The sequence below is a fragment of the Lathamus discolor genome, chromosome 1 (assembly GCF_037157495.1).
Source record: "Lathamus discolor isolate bLatDis1 chromosome 1, bLatDis1.hap1, whole genome shotgun sequence".
Classification (NCBI taxonomy): Eukaryota; Metazoa; Chordata; class Aves; order Psittaciformes; family Psittacidae; genus Lathamus; species Lathamus discolor.
In genome coordinates, this window is record NC_088884.1 from 58,838,519 (window position 1) to 58,860,802 (window position 22,284).

At 42.3% G+C, this 22,284-nt stretch overlaps 1 long non-coding RNA gene across 1 annotated transcript in view; it reads left to right on the forward strand.

Moving 5' to 3' along the window:
* Positions 1 to 5,662: 5,662 nt before the first annotated feature.
* Positions 5,663 to 22,284, forward strand: part of LOC136011270 (uncharacterized) — a 50,495-nt gene continuing 33,873 nt past the window's right edge. The window contains exon 1 of the long non-coding RNA XR_010611310.1: positions 5,663 to 5,748. This is a non-coding gene — a long non-coding RNA (uncharacterized LOC136011270). The remainder of the gene's footprint in view (positions 5,749 to 22,284) is intronic.

A 22,284-nucleotide genomic window follows, 5' to 3' on the forward strand; every position in this document is an offset into this window, starting at 1 on the left:
ACTCCTGGTTTTCTGCTTTCTCTTTGAAGGTAGTTCTCTAACTAGCTTGGGTTTTGCCTGAAACCCAAGATACATCTTCAGACAGATATGTCATGTAAGCCAGAGTAGTCCTATTCTTATTTAAAGTAGATAAGGTTGTCCTGGGTTCAGCAGTAGCAGTCACTTTTTCTCCTTAGTAGCTGGTGCAGTGCTGTGGTTTTGACTTTCAGCCTGGGAACAGCGCTGATAACACCGATGTTTTTAGTTGCTGCTCAGTAATGTTTACTCTGACCAAGGACTTTGTGAGTCTCATGCTCTGCCAGGGAGGAGGGGAAACTGGGAGGGAGCAGAGACAGGACACCTAACACAAACTAGCCAAAGAGGTATTCCATACCACAGCACGTCATGCCAAGTATATAAACTGGGGGCAGTTACCCGGAAGGGTTAGATCACTGCTCGGGTCAGGCTGGGTATCAGTCGGTGGGTGGTGAGCGGTTGTATTCTCTTCCCTTGTTATTTCCCTTATTATTATTATTGGTGGTAGCAGCAGTAGTTTGTGTTATACCTTAGTTACTGGACTGCTCTTATCTCAACCCATGGGAATTACATTCTTTCCATTCTCCTACCCATCCCTCCGGGGGCCTGGGGAGGAAGAAGGCAGCGAGTGAGCGAACGGCTGCGTGGTTCTGGGTTGCCTGCTGGGCTTAAACCACGACAAAGGTGAAGGACATTAGTTTATTCTCTTCGCTGCTAGGAGATGCGTAGAAAACACTGAAATCTGTATACTTCTCAACTAAGTGGATTCACTAAACCAGCTCTATTTTTTTGCCTACATGTGAACTGGGTCTTAACATGTGAATATGTTTGCCAGTTGAATAACCAGCTTCAACTGTGATAATCTACATTATTAATAAGTATTTTAATATATATAAGTATATAAGTAATTTAATATAATTATTATTATTATTAAAAAATGAGTTTCCTGCAAAGGAAGCAAAGATTTTTATCCTGAATCTTTTCTCCAGGTGGTTAGGTTGCTGCCTACATTCACTTTCTTGTCTCTTTAGACTCTTGGCTGGAGGGCTATGTTTCTGCTCATTTGTGTTTTTTTCTAGATAAAAGGTGAAATCGCGTTTCCAGTCCAGACACTGCCTTGAAATAGGCCAGGTCCAGTGAGAGAACTGGGAGCTAAGCCCGGAGCTCCTGCACCCTGTCCCAGCTCCTGCAGCCTGTCCCAGCTCTTCAGCCAAATCTTATAGGTTACATGCAGGGAATAATCTAAAAGTGATGTCAAAGGTCTCTCTTGGCTTGCCAGTGGTGAGGAAATCCTGCATTAAAGCTGCTCTCTTACTTTCAGCTTACTCTCCCATGCTGGTGCAGATGCTGTGTAAGCGCAAGGCTTTGGCAGAAGGAGAGGGCGTCTCAGTGGGAACTCTTCTTCATTTACTTGCTGCAAGTCACAGCCTTAATGCATCTGTAATTTTTCTCAATTTTGTTAATGGCAGGTCAGCTGCTTCCAAACTGTACTTTGCACTTCGCTCCCACTCACTTTATTTCCTTTCTCCACCATGGTGATTTTAGAAAGAGAGAAATGAAAAAAAAGAAAGAAAACTTTGTGGCACATCAATATTTGTCTCAATTCATTGTCTTGCATGATGACTCACCGTCAAAATACTGCTGCAGTAACATTTGACATGCCATGCTGGAACAGCTTCTGAACTGCTACAATGTGCTATTTCCATCCATAAGATTATGGGGGAATTAAAAAAGCAGATCTTTTGACACAATTTTGCATAGCAACTTCAGTGTATTGTGCTACTTTATACCACAGAGTCGCTACTAAATGGGCTGTTTGACATGATGCATTATAAAGGATTTAGAGGTGTCATGTATAAGTACTTTATAGTCTTTGTAATGCAAATGAAAAAGGATGTATCCTGGAAAAATATTAGGAGTATTGCAGACACCATTAGTCCAAAGGTGTTTCTCTGCACAGCCATGCCATATAGCCTGCGTCAAGTTCTGGTCCTTGCTAATAACTGTAATTAGGGCCAAGCCATGGCATCATAACAGCTAAAAGACCCTTTATTCTAGCAGTGTTAAAAAAACAAGTGCTGCATGCCAAACACCTGGTAGGAAGCAATATGTAATTAAAAGCAAATAATGACACTGAACATTCAGATCATGTCTTTCTCCCATGTCTTTCAAAGTTCTTGTTTGCATAGCTGTGTGCTTCCAGTTCAGTTAAAGATAGCTGCAACCCATCCACTCTCCCTTGCACTGCAGTTGCAGGCAAAGAGAGACAGGGAACGGTGAAACTGGGTAGTTACAGACTTTCAGCACTGGTGGCAAAATATGTGAAAAGGAGTTTTTAGTAAGTAATGAACACAGAGTTACACTATGTGGACAAACTAAAATGTGACCGCCAGCTGCGAAGGATGAAGGAAACCGCTTTTTGTCCTGTGGACGTGTAACCCTATGTCCTGGTTTCAGCTGGGATAGAGTTAACTTTCTTCCTAGTAGCTGGTGCAGTGCTGTGTTTTGGCTTCAGTCTAAGAACAATGCTAATAACACACTGATGTTTTTAGTTGTTGCTAAGTAGCGCTTACTCTGATCAAGGATTTTTCAGTCTCATGCTCTGCCAGTGAGGAGGGGCATGGGAAGCTGGGAAGGAGCAGAGACAGGACACCTGATCCAAACTAGCCAAAGGGGTATTCCATACCACAGCACCTCATGCCCAGTACGTAAACTGGGGAAGTTACCTGGCTCAGGCTAGGTCCTGGTCAGCGGGTGGTGAGCAATTGTATTGTACATCACTTGTGTTTTCTGAATTTTCATTGCTCCTTTTTTTTCTTGTTCCCCACTATTATTATCAATATTGTTATTGTTAGCATTATTTCTATTACCATTATATTTTACTTTATTTCACTTACTAAACTGTTCTTAACCCACAGGTTTTACCTTCTTCCTATTCTCTTCCCCATCCTGCCCGGGAAAGGGAAGTGAGCGAGCAGCTGTGTGGTACTTCGTTGCAGGCTGGGTTTAAACCACAACACCCTACATGTTGCAGTGAAGCGCCCATTTTCAACTCACAGACCCTCATATGTGCTCAGCACCAAAGTGCTCCTTGACTCCCACTCAGTTTACACTGTGCTTATTCAGAGCAAAGAAACCCTTTTCAACTTTCACTGCCATTGCATGGCACTTCCATCATCTTGATTACCTTACTTTGCAGGGATCTCATATGGGTTTTGAAGGGACCCTCCCCAGCATGGGTACAGTTCTTTCTTATGCCTTTACACCAGAGACAGAGAAGCTGCTTTGGCCCCCGTCTTTGAAAGGCTCCTCTTTGCAGGTCAAAATCCTTCCTTCTGGCTGGTAGTTACTGTGCTCAGGCTGCCCAGTCTGCTTCCAGGCTCCATCTCTGGGAAAATGCTGTGGTAGGCCAGACAGCAAAGGAGATGGAGAGGCAGCTTGCAGCTCCTTTGGGTATTCTGGTCTCTGTCAACTGAACTTGCTGTCCTCTAATGGGTGTGGATGCTCTCAGGAGCAGGTTTCTGACAAAGCACCATGCCTCATGTTATTCAAAGACAAGTACCACCTAGGGACAGTATAAATATATTCTCTGGGAAGCCAAGGTAAAGTCTTCTTCTCACCACTCATTGTTTTTTCTCCTTCAAAGACTTGAGATTTATTGTGTTCGTTATTTTTCTTGGGTTTAATTTTCAGAAGCAACTGGACCAGGCTATTCAGCCTTGCCCAAATAACACGTTGTCCTCAACCTGACTTCCTGTGGTCACAGGACAGGGTGATGTTCTTTAAGCTTAGTAGCTAGGTCTGCCAGCTCAGTGGGAAAAGGGGACCTATTCATTAGGCTGTTTACCTAGCCCTCATGAGCTGTGGTGTTCCCTTTCTGTTTGACTACAGGCTCTTTCTGATCTCTGAGTTACAGTGTCTAGCTTGTAGGCAGCAGTTAGACATGCTAGCTATATGTGTGGATGTATATATATTAATGCATATATGCGTGTGTATATATGTGGGCTTGTACATATGTATAAGTGGTGATGTTTTTTCATGGGGTTCATAAAAGAGATGGGGACTAGGACCAGCTCACATGCAGGCACTTCAAGGCAAGGAAAATAGTATTAGATCAGGGCTGGTGAAATCCCAGGCTTTCTATCAAACATCTCTGTTAAATAAGTGGCATTAACCCTTTTCACTCTAAGTAAGTGTTTGATTATCCACCTCTGTGAGGGCTCTTAAGTTAAAGACTTGCCTGAGGCAGGAGCAGGGTTTTTTTTCTGGACTTTACCTGGCATAGGGACCAAAAAAAAAGAATCCACGGGGAGTGAGAGAGTGTGAACAGAAGTGTAACATTAATGGCACTCTTGTAGAAGACTGAAAAGGTTGCTTCTAGTTCAGAATAGAAAGCTAAACCTGGGGTGGTTTTTTTCCACATATGGTGTACTTCATTGGTACTTCCAAATACTGAGTGGTTGTAATTAGAAAAGAAGGGTGATACCGCTGCTCAGCCCTCGCATTGTGGCCATGTTTTTGAGTAAAAGCTACAGCTGTCACTATTTTCTGTGGAGCCTGTGTGGGTGAGAGAAGGTCAAGCCAATGCCATGATAGCAGGGTGTCAGCATCACAGCCACGTAAGGACAGCAGGAACTTAGAGGCTATCCAAAGCCACTGGAGCCCATATCTGTTTGGAAAATACCATCACATACCTTTTCACTTCTTCCTTAGCGGAGATTCAGAAACATTTAAATCCTTGACAGACTTCAAAATCAGATGCTCAATTAAATTAAAGTGACCAGGATGACAGTTTCTAGCAGAAGAATGTAACCGCAATGACCACATCACAAACAGCAAAACAGCCAAAAAGTCAACAAACATCTATGCAAAAAAATGTTTTAGATTGTCACTTCTTTAAGGGTTTTGGCTTCACTCAAAGCTTGGGTAATTAAGAGGAATCCCAGTGTGTTCAACAGGCAAGAGGAAAGGCTGCATGAGGTTTGCATTGGCCCAGTATGTAGAATGGTAAACGGAAGAGCTCTTGCTATTTAATGCTTCCCCCCCCCCCCCAATCTTCTTAGGACTTCCTGGTTGTGAGATTATAAACCATTGTCAGAAATTTCCTCTGTCAAATTTCCTGTAGGATTTAACTATACCAACAAGCATGTACTTTCTGTGGTGGAGATAAAGGCTTCTTCTGACATTTCTCTGAAATAACCTGTTCAGACGGCAGGGAAATAGCAAATTGGCGGTTTTGCTTCGAATACTCACTTCATTATTGGTAACTTTCTCTTAGATAGAAGATGAAGGAGCTGAATGCAGTGATCCTGGGCACAGCATGGTGTGTCTGATTAGACTTTTGTAGCACTCAGTTTATGAGAGGCTCTCCATGGCCACGAGGCAAGATTGCGGCTTCTCTCCATGGCTGAGGCATCATCTCTATGGGCTGAGGCATCAGCCAACATGCCTCCAGTAGGACCTCTGTTATATGAGGATAGATACCTTAATTAAATTCAGCTATCCCTAATACTTCAAGCAAAATCAAGCTGATAACTCCAACCAGATTAAGCTCCTTAGGCTGATGCAGGTGAGTTTAGTCAGAGGCAAATTAGGAAGCCCTTATAAAGCCTAACTGGTAGCAGGTGAGGCAGTGTGTGAACTTCAGACTAAGGATGTTGTGTGTGGGATCATCTCTTGTATTAGCTTCACTCAGGACCTTTGTCTGAGGCTCTCAAGTGACTAAAGAACAAGGTAATTCCTATCACAATGTTGCCTATAGACCTTTTGTTGTTGATATGGGTGTGTTAGTGGAAGTGTTCCTTATAACTATTGCTAATTTCCATGTCAGAGAGACGAAGAATAAGTGGTATGTTGGTGTAAATTGCCTTAATGCTGCGTTAACTGTATTTCTCCTAGAACAGGGACTATACTGGTATGATAATGCCTTTGAAAAGAAATTACATCCCAAAGTAGGTATACATACACAAAACCTGTGTGTAGAACTGCTCTGAGTGGCTGTAAGTGTATGATGGATCTGACTCTTTGCTGTGCTGTGTCAATATTATACTGCTGTAGCAGACAGAGGAGGGAATTGGTTTTCAGGGAAGAGAGTTCATCAAATTCAACTGTAGAACGTCCCTGTTTCTTTGGCTATGTGTCCTCACAGCTCAATCCTGACAGTCCCAAGTTACTTTGAACACTTGATCACTCTTTTAAATGCCCAGATAGGAACCACTGGGTACTCTAGTGGGTGCTATCATACAGCAGAGAAATAAACAACCAAGAAAGGACTTTCTCACCTAAACTTTCCAAAGGAAATCAGTGTGTGCTGGACCACAGACCTTGCAGTTACTATTCTGGTTTTACTGAGCATGCAGGCAGACCAGGCCAAAGACCATTGTTTCTTTATCCATTGAGGTGCCAGAATAATTAAGGTGCTGACCAGAATAAGAGCTAGCCCTCAATTTCTCCTGCTTATAAGTAATTCTGTTGACTACATGTAAATGCTGCTAGGTTAATGCGTGGCTGTGGATTGTATCTAATGTAGGCTTCCTGTTAAGATGCCATTAGTTGTTTGGGGTTTTTTTCTTATTTAAGGATTAAGAGATGATAAACAGATTTCTGTAAGCACACAGCTGACTTGAGAAATCTGTGTTGGAATAGTAGTCACAAAGCCATGCAATCTATTTACTTACCTATGCTGATAAACTGACTGTATCCATGATGTAATTAACAGCTCCCTGTAAATGCAGATGTGAAGTGTTTCTATTTTTGTTGGTTGACTTCTAGTTGTATGTGTGAAATGGTCAGGATTAATAGACACCCAAAAACCTTGATGATTCTGCAAAACTGCATGCATGTTTACAGCTGACAAGCTGCTCTAGAGGTCAGAGAATGTAATCTTTTCTACCTTTAGTTTAATAATGGGACAATAATCATTGAATGGTTTGAGTTGGAAAGGACTTTAAAGCTCATCCAGTTCCAACCCCCTGCCATGGGCAGGGACACCTTCCACTAGACCAGGTTGCTCAAAGTCCTGTCCAACCTGGCCTTAAGCATTTCTACGGATGCAACAGCCGCAGCTTCTCTGGGCAACCTGTGCCAGTGCCTCACCCTGATACCTAATCTAAATCTCTGCTTTGTCAGTTTAAATCCATTCCCCCCTTGTCCTATCTCTACAGGCGTTTTGTAAAAAGTCCCTCTCCAGATTTCTTGTAGGCCCCCTTTAGGTACTGGAAGGCTGCTCTTAAGGTCTCTCTGGAGCCTTCTCTTCTCCAGGCAGAACAAGCCCACGTCTTTCAGTCTGTCTCCATAGGAGAGGTGCTCCAGCCCTCTGATCATCTTCATGACCCTCCTATGGACTTGCTCAAACAGGTCTGTGAATGTCCTGTGTTGAGGGCCCCAGAGCTGGATGCAGTACTGCCAGGTCTGCAGTACCCCAGGTCTCAGGAGAGTTATCTCAGGGGGGAATTTCCTCCTTCAGCCTGCTGTTCATGCTCTGTTTGATGCAGCCCAGGATATGGTTGTTGGTCTGGGCTGTGAGTGCATGCTGCTGGCTCATGTTGAGTTTTTTGTTAACTAACTCTCCCAAGTTTCGTCAGGGCTGCTCTCAGTAAGTCTGTTTACATTTCTTTTCCTGTCTCTACATAGACATGCAAAGTAATGGAAAATGAAAATCCTGTACAAAAATTACCTTAAACTTGTTCGGTGTTAAATGCCACCACCACCAAAGCTTCTGTTGGGTTTGAGTGGTGCTGTCTGTTGAGTTGGGAATTCTATTTTCAGGAGAGCTTGCCCAGACAGCAACACGCTGCTTCACCAGCCTTTGCTAGTTTGGATTCAGCCACTCTTGCCCAAATTAGCTTTTGGTCCTGCTTGCAGAGGTGGATGTGAAGTGCTTGATGCTGTTTTTGTCGCCTCTCTCCCTGTGGGCAACAGTAGTTCTCTGTGTGGAACTGCTACAGGCCACGGGAGACCCTGAAATGAGTCAGAAGGAGCTCAAATAGAAATATTTGGTCTGTGCAGCAGTGAACTGAACCTCACAACAAGACCCCCTCACCAGGTGTGATTGCCAGCATGGGTTTTGCAAAGAGGTGCGCATTATGCACCTTTATCCGCTCACCTGGGCTCTTGCCACACTCCTAGCGTCAGCTTCCCGAGTCTTCTAATACCCAGTATAACAACTGAGTGAGAAAAGAGATGTCTCATTCATTTAACTTAATTACTTAGCTCCAGCAATACAGATTAGGATTTTGCTTTTGTGCCTCAGTTCTGTGCTTGTGAAACTGGGATAATAGCACTCATGTCACTGATGTGTGCAGTGGATGAACATGTTAAAATTGCAAGGCCCTCAGTTGATATAGCAATGGGAACTCTATAACCATCTGAGAGAGACAGGTGGGTATTTATTTCTTTTGTCAAAAGTGACACTTAACCTGTACCTGCAGGTATACTCTTAATTCTGACATAAAATGGATGTGGTTCCTGCCCACCACTGCCTTTGCTTTGCTTTAAAATGGAATGAGTTGTAGCCAAGCTGTTCAAAATAAGAATATTATTTTTCCATTTTCTGTTTCTTGCTTATTCTTTTCTTTCTCTGACTGAAAATTCAGGAAAAAAACCCTAGTTCTTCGTTCTAACAACTTTCTTAGCCTTTCTAGTTTAACCAAATCCTGATGGTATGATTATAGCACAAGCACATGCACTAATATCTGTGTCTTTTTAAAGTCTGTTAAAAAAAAAACCATTTTCAATGCTTTACAAATACTTGTTATAAAGACGTTCCTCAGAAAGAAGGGTTTGAGTGCCTTGGAAAATGTGCAGTCTAATATGCCGTCAGCTCTCTAAATGCTAAGGTGCAGCAGTACATATATTTCTTCCACTGAAACAGCTTCCTGTGGCCATAAGGTGGCAGTGGCCTGGAAGGTAGTGGAAATAAAAAATCTTTGGGACATTAAATCATAATAAAGCCAGGGCAGGAACTGCAGGCAGCAGTCAGCTCTTTCTGATTCATTCCAGCAGAAACTTCTCTATCTCTCCATCTGTAACGTTGTACGTTTTTTGCTTTGTCTCTTTTCGTGATCTCATCAAAGCCGATTAAGCAGCCCTGCTGTAAATGAAAGCTGTGAAGCTGAGCTGAGCAAATCAGGCCATCCCTGTGGATGTATAAATGAGTCAAATGACCTCCAAAAGCACGAATCTTAAAATACAGTTGTATAAACTAACAGATCTCAACGGTGATTAGTGCAAGCAAGCCTTGGAACATTAGAAAAGGAAGTGAGAGAAGGGGGGAGGGGGAAGAAGCAGCAGCCTCTTTAATTAAAGTTTCAGTTTGCTCTTCCAAAAACACAGCAGTGACACATACAAGGGCAAATGTGCACAGCATTGAAATAGTGGCAGGGGGGAAGGCATGTTAGCAACTACTGCTGAGGTACTACAGCTGACAGTAAAAGTCATTTCTACTAGTGAATCAAATGGCTTGTTGAAGTTGAAGCTAGAAGGTGAAGTCCTGTTCCCTAATAGAGCAAATGGGAGCCTTGTCCTTGATGTTAAAGGTTTAAATACTGCTTGACCTGTAAGGTAGGATAGCAATTATTTGATGGAGACCAGGAGAAGGGAAGATTACCAAAATGTGTTAACTTCTATTTCCTTGCCGGGTCATGGATGGGCCACGGGAGTTTCATAGATATATTGCATGGTGTGACGGATGATCTGTTAGCATATATGTGCCTTGGATAGTGGGAGATGATCTGTGGCTGGGGGTGAGGGGGGCGGGCCCACAGTGGTTGGCAGTAACTGATAGCTGTTAGAGCATGTTACAGGGACATTGTCCCAGAAGCTAGGGACCAGGTCAGGAAAGCTAAGGTCCAGTTAGAACTGAGTCTGGCCAGGGATGTCAGAGGTAACAGGAAGGGCTTCTATAGGTATGTCATAAACAGAAGACAGACAAGGGATAATGTGGGCCCTCTCCAGAAGCTATCAGGAGAACGGGCTACCCTGGATTTGGAGAAGGCCGAGGTTCTCAATGAATTCTTTGCCTCAGTGCTCACCAGCACTGGCCATGCTTAGAAAGCAAATGCAGGTACTATTAGAATGAAGACCTTAGGCCCACTGTAGGAGAGGATCAGTTTTGAGATCATTTAAGGAACCTGAATGTGCACAAGTCCATGGGACTTGATGAAATCCATCCACAGGTCCTGAAGGAGGTGGTGGATGAAGTAACTAAGCCACTGTCCATCATATTTGAAAAATCATGGCAGTCAGGTGAAGTTCCCGATGACTGGAAAAGTTACTTGACATTTTCGAGAAGGGGAAAACGGATGACCCAGGGAACTACAGACCAGTCAGTCTCACCTCTGTGCCTGGCAGGCTCATGGAGAAGGTTCTCCTGGAAGGCAGGCTAAGGCACATGAAAAACAATGAGTTGGTTGGTGACAACCAGCATGGCTTCACTAAGGGCAAATCCTGCCTGACCAACTTGGTGGCCTTCTATGATGGGGCTACAGAACAGATGGATGGGGTAAAGCTGTAGTTGACGTTTTCTACCTGGACTCAGGTAGAAAACTCAAAGCGTTCAGTGCTGTCCCACACAACATCTGTGCCTCTACACTGGTGGAAAAACCACCCAGTGGATAAAGAATTGCCTGGATGCTTGCACGTAGGGAGTTGCAGTCAATGGTTCAGTTTCCAAATGAAGATAAGTAACAAGTGGTGTCCCTCAGGGATCGGTGTTGGGACTGGTCTTGTTTAACATCTTTGTCGCTGACATGGACAGTGGGATTGAGTGCGTCCTCAGCAAGTTTGCCGATGACCCCAAGCTGTGTGGTCTGGTTGATATGCTGGAGGGAAGGGATGCCATCCAGAGGGACCTAGACATGCTTGTGAGGTGGGCTGATGCCAACCTCATGAAGTTTAACCATGACAAGTGCAAGGTCCTACACCCGTGTTGGAGAAATCCCAGGCACAGCTACAGGTTGGGCAGAGAAGAGATTCAGAGCAGCCCTGCAGAGAAGGACTTGGGGGTGCTGGTCGATGAGAAAATGAACATGAGCCGGCAGTGTGCGCTCGCAGCCCAGAAAGCCAACCGTATCCTGGGCTGCATCAAAAGGAGCGTGACCAACAGGTCGAAAGAGGTGATCCTGCCCCTCTACTCTGCTCTTGTGAGATCTCACCTGGAGTATTGTGTATAGTTCTGGTGTCCTCAACATAAGAAGGACATGAAACTGTTGGAACAAGTGCAGAGGAGGACACAAGGATGACCAGAGGACTGGAGCACTTCCTATATAAAGACAGGCTGAGAAAGTTGGGGTTGTTCAGCCTGGAGAAGAGAAGGCTGCGTGGAGACCTCATAGCAGCCTTCCAGTATCGGAAGAGGGCTTACAAGGATGCTGGGGAGGGATACTTCATTAGGGACTGCAGTGATAGGACAAGGGGTAATGAGTTTAAACTTAAACAGGGGAAGATTATGTTAGATATAAGGAAGAAGTTCTTTACTGTGAGGGTGCTGAGGCACTGGAACTGTTTGACCAAAGAAGTCGTGAATGCTCCATCCCTGGCAGCATTCAGGGCAAGGTGGGACAGAGCCTTGGATGACATGGTTTAGGGGAAGGTGTTCCTGCCCATGGCAGGGACATGTGGTTGGAACTAGATGATCTTTAAGGTCTTTTCCAACCCAAACCACTCTGTGATGTCTTAGTGGCTTTCCGTAATAAATTAATTTAGCGATTTCAATCTGGTTTAGGTCAAGGACTATTGTGACAGTAATGGCGCAAATGATAATGCTTACATTAGGACTGTTCTTAATTGAGTAGCTCTTAAGCTGTGTATGAGATGTTGGTTGAATTGGCACATATGCTTGACTTGACACTTTGTATATATTTTTGTATCCACAGAGTGTGATAGAAATGTGGCCAGTTAGCAAAATAAAATCAAATTTAATTATTCTAACCCCAGCCATAGTAAAGATGCCTTTCCTTTTATTATAAAGGACTCGTGAGTCTTGGACAGGGACTAATCTTGCCAGATACCAACAGGAAAGGGGCTCCGTGTAGCTCAGTTGTGCAGTGTTTTTCTACTGAGTTGGATATTAGCAGCTCTCCCCTGTAAAAATCACACTCTGGTTATATTAAGTATCTTAGCGGCAACAAGGTCTATCAGCATTGTAGCTGTGTCCCTTTTCAGACTTGCTCTGTTCTTCTTGGGAGTGGGCTCTTGGAGCCCTCTCATGAGCCACAGGTGTGATCTTCCCAGGTTATTAAATGAAGAACCTTGTATTGGGTTAAATTTGGGGGTGGCAAGTGAGCTATTTGTAGTTGAGCCTATGGCAGTGTGACAGCTTGTTCTTCAACTTCCAGGTTTCCCTTTGAGTGCTGGGATCCGGAAACTTGACTGATAACCATGGTTACTATGAGTTGATGCACTTGTGCATCAGCAACCACTGCCATCTCTTCTGATAATATTAGATTTAAAGATAAAAAAAAAAAAAAACCCAAGCATGAACGTGAAGTTAAAGTCCAGTCTTGAACTCTGATGACCCCACATCTGAATAATGGTGGAGCTATTTTTTGCACTAGTGATATAGCTTCTGTGTAGTAAGGACTCTGCAAGCATCTCTTTTGCTTTGTCCCCACTCTTGGTACAAATTAGATGACTCTGCTCTGATCGCTTATCCAAGTGATTGGATCAGAGGTGGTAGTTGATAAACTGTGAGACATCAGTGGAATTAAGTTAAACTGCTGGAGACAAAGGAGCTCTGAACCCCCTCCCTAGCTGGCAGATCAGAGAAGTATTTAACAGCTTGAGCAGAAATCACTCCATTGAAAGAGAGGCAGTGCAGTTACATTGATGCTAGAGGTGTCTCTTAAATATCCAGTGAGCCTTAATGACTCCCCTTTTCACACTCTGGAGCATTCCATTTACCAGAGAGAAAAAAGCAAGTTACATAAAGCGTTTTTGTATGTGAATCCTTCTCCTATGACACTCCTGTCATTTCAGGACATTATTCAAAACAGGCTGATTATGATTGCTTCTCAGATCCCACAGAGGTGACTTATTAAGCCATCCCTACTTGCTTCTTGCTACTAGAGTGCAAGACACCTGGGCTGCATTCATAAGGTATTTCTGTATTTCACTCAGAGCTCCCTTTAGTGAGCCAAGATAGTCACGCTCTTCCTGAATAGATCTATGTTTTGCAGTTACTGGAGTCAGAGATGACTGCTGAGGCACTCTGGAGCTAAATCTGTGATATATTTTAAAAGAAATTTTATATTTTATTTAAAATTTTTTTTTTGCTAGTGTTTATAATTTAAAGGGATCAGAGTGGAGCTATGCAGAGGTCAAAGGGGCAGCAATGCCATGGGTAGTGATGCATACACTAGCTTTAAGCCAGCTAGCTTAGTTGTCAGAAGTGATAAAAAATGCAGGAATGGAACTCTGAAAAGGATTTGAAAAAGCCCAGCTGGACCTTGAGTGCATGCTTGTCCTATTGGCTTGTGATGGAGATCAAGAATGTGTCCTGTGTGACCATGCAGTAGAGTTAACTAACCAACCTGATGGCTGTTCAAGCAACTTAAAATATGCCATGCATATGGACTCAGGAAGCACAACTCTCACAGTGGCTCTATTTAAATAGTGTGATTATACCACAAATTCTTAAATTGATGTTTTCTTACCCTACCTGAAGTATGAAAGCCCCTTTGCACCAGTAGGTTCAGCTGGTGTGGCTGTTTTTACCAACAGCCAGGTCACAACCTATGCAGGAGTTTTAACGTTAAAAATATTATTTTGAATTTTATTCAGGAGAGAATTTGTAGCCTGAACCATTGGTAAATATGGGACTTCTCACCCTTAGTCTCAAACCTTTTTGACAAGAGTGGGACAGATGATGTTCATGTCCACTTGCTGTGGGACATTAAAATGAGGAAACTTTCATTTACACTTCAAAGTTCTTTCAGCTGAATAGTGTAAGAGCACTCTTAATACATGAGAGTTGCCTTATGAGAATGGAAGTAAGAGGAGCTGTTGCAAAACAGATACTGCATTTTTACAGCCCCAAGTGTCTCAAAATGCTGAGTAATCAACAAATAACTATTCATGCGCTATCCCGCTCAAACTGAAATAGTGGGGTTCCTATCAATTCTTCCCCAAACTTTTATCTTGTACACTTCAAGCACTTTTAAAATTGTATTGTTTCTGGTTGAAGTGAAATTATTTTTTTTAAAAACAAAAAACCTGCCTTTTTGTCTCACAGATTTTGAGCTTTTGGAACTTATATTTCAAGCTTACCAATAACAATTGCATGGGAAGATGTGAATTTAAGCTAGGAAATAGAAACTGGGAATCTTTCATAATCATATGATTCCAGCAGCTGCAGCTATAGCCACCAAAATACTCAAGTTGTATCTTAAATACATTTTGTACTGCAGAAACTTCTATGGGTGATGAAACCCCCCAGCATCCTTTGTCTTTAAGACTTTACTTTGAAGGCACGTTTGAAAATGTGATTCACTATGGGAATAAAATTCTAAGACCAGCTTCACTTTTTTTTTTTTTTGCCATGTTTTGCCTTCTAAGTCTGTCACAGCCATCAGCAAGTTGGTGATCATGGCCTCAAATGTGGTACCTTGTTAAACAAGCATTGATCAGTCTGTGAAGGGTTCAGAGATACTGATGATCAACCCGGCTTTGGTCCCATGTTAGAGAGGGGCGAGGAAATATCATGGGAGGAAAGGTGTAAGGCATGAATTGAGTGAACAGATGAGCCCTTGTAGAGCTGACCTGAAGGAAACTGAGCAGGATTTACAGTTTATTAACAAATTTATCTTCTTGTTAGTTTATGTGAAAGAGGCTGAGGCTATAGACTCTTAACTGGTGCACTGACTATCTGAGAAAATGTTGGAAAAGATAGCAGCTCACAAACCTTATTGTAGCATTTATTTATTTATTTATTAAGTTCTCAATTGACTTCTAGTTGCAAAAATCAATGCTGTGGTATGACCTAAAGACAGGAAAGAGGCTGGCCATCTAAGAACAAATTTCTCCAAATACGTTTAAAAGATCGGCTTCATCATGTGCACAGCAGTGTCAAAATCACTTAAATAAAACAACAGTACAAAGCTCTTTTTTAGAAAGGACAGGTTTTGTTCATATTGGCATCTTCCTCATAAATACACGCTGACTTGAAATAACTTCATTTGGAAGAAATTAAAACAGCTTTGTTTCCAAAATAAGATATGAAGCATTTGCACTTAATCACAGTTACAAAATATTCTCACTGCTTTTAATAGTAATTCAGCAACTGGAGAAGTGTCTGCCCCAGTCAGTGGTGCTGCTTCCATTCTGACTGTGTCCAGTAACTGGCCTCCTCCTCTTTCACCTGTTGGACTGTCTGGTAGGTGATCACACGCCAAACCCCACATTCTCATCCAGTAAATCTAACGCATCAGTCTCTTACATAGCAGCTTCTCTATTTCAGAATAGTTATTTTTACTCATTTGCTACACTTCAATTGCACAATAACATTGTCTAGGACTTGAGGGTGCTTTCCTCTTTGCTGACATGCCCTGCTAACAGCCCGCAGAGCTGCTGTCTCAGCACTTCCTCTTGGTTGTTCTGTTTTGTTGTATACTAGAATCTTTATATAAATCAATCATAATCATTCCCTTAATTGAAGTTCTGTGACTGGAGGTTTTGTGTTTACTAATGTAGCATTTGCAATGCCAATATGGCCTTGTGCCGGGATTATTTGACACCTATATCTCGTATTCTAGATCCACTTAAGCACATGCTTTCCTTCAGTCAGTTTGAAATTTGTTGCATTAATATATATTTTTCTAGTTACAGTCATAGTAATGGAGGATTTAATATGCTGTTTAGGACAATTTTTTTCACTAGGAACATGAACAGTTCATATTTTATCATCAGAAGAAATGTACTAGTTCTTACGTTCAGTGTGTGTATGCATATACATGTATTAGTAGCATGAAGATTAGCCCCCTACCACTTCATTGGTTTATGCTATGGTTAGAGGTAGGAAGAAACCCTAGGGACAAGCAACCATGGAGCTATGTGCCAGTTTCTAAATCCACCTAAAATGAACCTAAATAGTCTTTCCATCAGTGTTGAGATGTTATAAGAGTTTTTGTGGCTTCAGGTGTAACAGAAGATGTTCTTTTTCTGCTGGGATAAGGAACACTGGCATCAGCATGAGAAGTAAAACTGCACCAGCAGTTCTTACACTTCAGTTATTCTGTTCTGAGGGGATGTAAATTCCAGTAGAAATAACTTTTGCCCAGGATTTCTGAAGGGGTGTTTCAACTGAGTAGGTTTTAATACATGTTGAGCACCAAAGAAACTCCAGGACAGTGAAAAAGTGAGCACAATGTACTAATCATGGAGAAGCAAAAAGGGAGGGGAGCTAGTTTTGGCAGGTCATCTCTGGCCAGCAATCAAGCTCCCACCCAGCTGCTCACCTGTTCCCCTGCTGCATTAGCAGGGTGGAGGAAGAAAACAATGAGATCAAGAAAGCTCATGGATGGAGATAAAGAGGGATGTTGCTTGCCACCTACCAGTTACCATTGCAGGCAAAACAGACTCAACATGGAGAAATTAATTTCTTGCCACCTTAAATGTATTTTAATTATTGATTTGGATGTTGGGGAACAAAAACTAAAATAAAGTAACCCCAAGCACTAAAGCCCTTAGTGAAAACACCTTTGTCCCCCTTTTCCAGGCTCAGTTTCACTCCAGACTCCCCTTCTGCCCTTGTAATTGCTGGGGGTAACTCAGCCTCTTCAACAGGGAGATGAGTGGCACAAAGGGGTTTGCAGAGTGGTTTCCCTGCTGCTTCTTCCTCTTAGTTCTTTTCCTTTGTTCCATGTGAGTTCTCTGTGGGCCACAATCGCTTTGGAAATACCTGCTCAGCCATAAAGTGGTAGCTCTTTCTTTGACCTCCATGTTCTGTTCCCTGCTCTTTCCCTGTACTGTTTTCTGCCCTTGCTTATACATGTTTTCAGAGAGGTGCCACCAGCTTGGTGGTTGGCCTTAGCTGTGTGCTGTGACGGGTCTGTTATGGAGTCAGCTGGAACAGGCCATGTGTGGCATGGGGCCGCCCCTGGCCTCTTCTCACACAGGCTGCCCCTGCAGCCTGCCCCACTATCAACACCTTGACACCTACACACAATATGTAAGCTATTGGCTGGTTGAAATAACATGAATTCCAGAAGAAAAATAAACCAACATTGAAATTAGACTTTCAATTTATGCAGAATATAACTCTATGGATATGAATATAGTAAACCAAACTTTATCCTGAACCTAGCTCATCAAACAGATCTCATGTAGTCCTTGATTTGCCAAAAAATTTGAAGAATAAGTAACCAGGTGTAATATGATTAGTTTTGTACGGTCATTGCTCCTTTTCACTAGTGACCAGAAGGTGCAAAAGCCTTCCTGGTAAATCTTGCATGTAGCAAAAAAAACTGGACCAGCTGTACAAAATCTAGAGGGCATCTGAGTTCCTTTGTTGCTGTGTAGCAAGGGCTCACTTAACCAACCTGTGTCTTTAGGCAAGGGCAGGCACTAGGTTGAATATGTAAGACCAAGGGGTGGGGATAACCCTTATTCCCTCATAGGATGGCCTTGGAAAGGATTTATTGGACATATGGAAAACCATGAACTACAGCATCCAGGGTGATGTTGAGAGAAGAAGAACATAGGCCTTATGTCCCTAGCAAGTGAAAGCAGTGAGTAGGAGCAAGGTGGTGGCACTGTCTCTTTCTGCTGTGGAGCAATATTTGAATTCGTTATCTAATTTTGGCTTCCACATCTTGGATGTAGGTTAAATAGTGGAAATGGCACAGGCTTGCAAATGTTATTTTGGGAGTGAAATCAGATGGGGTTTTATTTTTGTTTTTCTTGAGAGATTGTAGTCATGTCTGTACTGAGCAAGGTACAGTGGTATGGAGAATCCTTGGTTGGTGGTAGGCAAGTGAGTTTGCATCCTAGGAAGCACCTGGCAGCTTCAGTGCTGTGCTGCTGTGTTAGGAGTTGTTTTGCTCCTTGTGGTGTTCTCAGAACAGCTAATGACCTGCGGGGCATGCTGTATGGAAACGGTCCTCTGCTCTTGGAACCTGTGCTAGTGTTTCTGCCCTCTATCTATAGACCCTGGGAGACAGACTGGTCATCTCTGCTGTTGCCTTAAGGAGCTCCACTCACCCATCAGGTAATAAGTACACTTACAAAAAGGAAATACTGGTTAGCCAGCCTTTGAGCTCTTGCACCTCCGAGCCTCCATTTCCTTCTCTGTAAAATGTTGAAACCAGGGGGATAAAAGTTGTTTCAGCCTGGAAAATGTCATGAAGTCGCCTTGGCTTGCACTGCTCTGATTAAAGAACAGTTTGTTGGGATGGGCATAGCAAACAGAATAATGTCTTTGGCTTGCTTTATGTATTAGTTTTTTTTCTGGTGCTTTTATAGTATATAAGGAAGTTTTTATGCTTAAGCTTTCCATCTGAGCCATGAAGGGAAGTTAGCCTAAGACTGTTGATATTTACGTAAATCTGGAGAGGTGAATAAACATCATTGTGCTGCTTGTTAACTTCCGGGTAATCAAACAGTCGTTGATAGTTTACTTAATTCAATGACCTCTCCCTTTCTGCTGCAGTTTAAAACATTTGGTGATTCAGGTACCTGGCCTGTTATTATCCTTGTAGTATTTATTGGTGCATTCAGCAGAAAATCTTGCACTATGTACAAATCTCCCATTCTCCATGTTCATAAATGCCTGGCTAATTGCTTATTATCATACTGAAAAGCTGCACATTACAGAGCAGATGCCAGCAATTCGAACGGCTGGATGAAGCTTGGGTATCTACTTCAGTCTGCTCAGTGCGGCGGCTGCAAGAACAAGAGGCACTGAGGAATGCTGGGAAGTACGAGCCAGAGACAGGCTTCTTAAAAATCGGGATAGTCAGCAGTAAATGTTAAATATGCTGTTAGAGACCAAAGATTTCCCTGCTTTAATCCTTTGGCAGTAAAGGAACATACCACATGAAATAGATGTAAGTGGTCTTCCATAGAGGAAGCATGCTGATCATCTCCTAACAAATGCTGGGATAACCTTTTTAGTCTTGTTAATTTTCTATCTTTTTATAATTTGTCATTCGAATCTTGTTGTGTCTTTACCTATAAATAGTGAATGTTCATCTGATAAATCATCTTTTGAGCAGCTTTGAAAAAGCTGTTTGTGAGATCCTAGTACCTTTTCTAGCCATGTCTCCTTTACTGATTAATGCATTTGCTCAAAGAAATCTCGGGGCCAGTTTACCAAACACTACATTCTCCCTGCACACAAGCAGCTCCTTTCTGCCCCTACATTCTGCTTCAGTTCTGCCAGCAAAAAAAGTCTGTGCTGTACAGTGCCCTGGATGGGGGAACAGATCCACGTTGAAAATAACTTGCCAAAAACCTGAGTGCTTTAGTAGGAGTGGCTCCTTGGTTTGTTTTGGAGTCTGGATGTATCTACCTTCACTACTCAAGTAAAGGCACAAGGACAGAAATGGGGACTTGGGAAACTTAAACCATTGTCACTGCCAGAAAGGTACACAGGGCCACAGTCTTACTAGGGTCCATTGTCTATTCCTGTCTACTATTTTGGGTAATTGTTTTCTCCATAACACTTACCACAATGCATCTGCAGAGACTTTTCATAGTTTCATAACAGGGCATATAAACTGTTCCACTTCAATGCGCAAGTTCAGGTAATTTCTCATGGGAAGCACCTACAAGGTTAAGGCCCAAGAGACTCTGGTATCAACTGGTACCTTCAGATACTCTTTTTTGAGTGCACTGAGAATATCTGGATGAATACTGTCTGGTGGAGGGGATTTATTGCCTGGAAGTTACCCAAGTTGTTATTGCTCCTTTATTTTATACCAGTACAGCCTGATCCTCCAGACTGTCTGTCTTCTTGGGCAATAATCCTACTGGGCCAAATCATAGGAGGTGGTAATTGGCATATCTCTGCTGAAACAGCTGAAATTAGGTGAGAGGGTGGAGCATCATATTGTGAAAATGGGAGTAGCAGCAGCAGGAATCAGCCTTGTAAAACCTTGTCATCCTTTGTGATAAGAATGATGCAAAGAAACAGTTGAAATGGTATGCGATTTTCCTATCTTCTGTCATTCTCATCTCCATTTTGGGTCACTTGCCTGCTATTACAGTCCACATTTTAATAGCACATGTATGTAGCTAAAAGTGTTTGCCTACAGACAGCAGAAATTACATGGGTCTAGTGTCTATACCTGACTTCAGGAGGAAGTTTGGTTCAGCTAAGTTACCTGGGTCACCTCCATTAGTCACTTTGGCTAATGTCAAGTATTAAGTAAACTTTGTAGAACTGAGAAGCTTGTATTTTTCTTCATTTAACATTTCAGTACTTTAGATTCCAGAGTTTGTGGGTTTTCCGCCGACTTGCAAAAGTAGTTGTTCCCTTTAATCTTTAAAAATTACTATTTTAGGCTTTAAGACAAGAAAGATTGAATAAATACCATGTAGAGGAGGCAAGGTATTAACAATACTGCAATACTTTCCCTTTTCTCTCCAAAGTTATCTGTCTGCAGCATTTTCCTATTGCAGTAATTTTTCTTAAATTATATATTGTTTATCTATTTTTGAATCTATGTATGTATCATTGCCAACAGTAACACTGGTGAGATGTTGATACAGAGGAGACATCCATTTTTCTTCCCTTTTTCTCATGGACTTGAGAGGATTGGAACTCTGACAACTGCATTTGGCTGAGCCAGAAGCAAAACAGAACAGACATCAGAGTAAATGAAATGGTATTAATCAAGGAAAAAGGTGATCATGACACAGGCAAATGTTTTGACTGCTGGGAAGAGCTGTGAGGCTGCAGCAGAGCCAGCTGCAGTAGGAAGCGTGGTTGCCACATTTTGAGAGTGGAGTGACAGATAAAGCTGCTCTGGGAAGATCATGTTGTCTTTGCCTTTATTGCAGTGTTTTTCACAACAGTTATCTGACTATTTTTGAATGGACTAAAATCCTTCCTGTTTTTTCACTGAGGTCTGATAATTATAGCCACATGTCTGCAATTAGTCTAGTCTAATTTTACAGGCTGATCATGTGAAGGGGAGGTAGAGCTGGGAAAGGTATTCAGGAGAGGAGGTATTGAATGCTGATGCAATATGCTACATCTTAACATCCAGGTTGTCATTATATCAGCTGTCTGGCTGTCAGGAGAGTGTAAAAATATTTCTGGGCTGACTGGAAGATTTCCTGAAGGAAATACCTGGGAAGCTTTCACTTGCATGCGGGTCACTGAAGGAAGATAGCAAAGAAAAGTGCTCTGAAACTTCAGGGTGGTTGTTCCCATGGAAAGGTTGGTTAAACTAATTCTGCTGATTTTTTTGTTTGTTTTTTTTTTTTTTTTCAGTGTTAAGATGAAAATCATGAGGTGAAAAATACAAAGGTAGAAAAGAGTTGTCCTACAGCAGAAGGCTATAGGTTTGCCAGAGAAAGCCATCTAGTGGTCACTGTACTTTTCTCTAACTCTCCCTACACAGCCTTGCAGGAATCTTGCCAAAACTGTCAGCTTTTTAGCCATCATAGAGGCTTTGGACATGCTGCAGGAGATTACACACTAACAGAGCTTGTAGCTGTACCCTCCCAAGCAGAAATAGAGGATGGAGGTGGGTGGTCTCTATTGAGTAGTGCAAGTGATGAAATGACCCACCTGAGCAGAAGAGAAGTCAGGTTGCCCATGATAAACATGTCTGTAGTGGTGAACAAAAAAGGACACCATAGGTTGAGGCTGGTCTGTAAAAAAAACAGAAATGAAGTGACTGAAGTAAAATCCTGCATGAATGAAGTGTCTAAATCTGTGCTGAGCATCAAGAGCATGGTGACCCCAGCTGTGCCTGAGATGTACACATGACAGCAGAGTAACAACTCCTGCTGTAACTTTTTACTCATTAAGTGACATGAACTCCAATTCATCAGTGTTCTGTGAATTAGAGCTGAATTTATTAAATTGTTTTATCCTAAAAAAATTATTTTAAAAACCCAAATGTTTTTGTTTTGACATATTCTAAATGTTTTGACACTTATATGTAATTTTAAAAGTTGAAAAACATGGGGTTTGGATGGCAGCTTTCACTTGATCACCATATGCATTTTTTCCACTTCTCCTGCAAAAATCATCAAGCAAATATATTTCATATTAACCTGAAATACACTCTCCCCAGTGCTCTCTAGTTTGGTCAATGAACA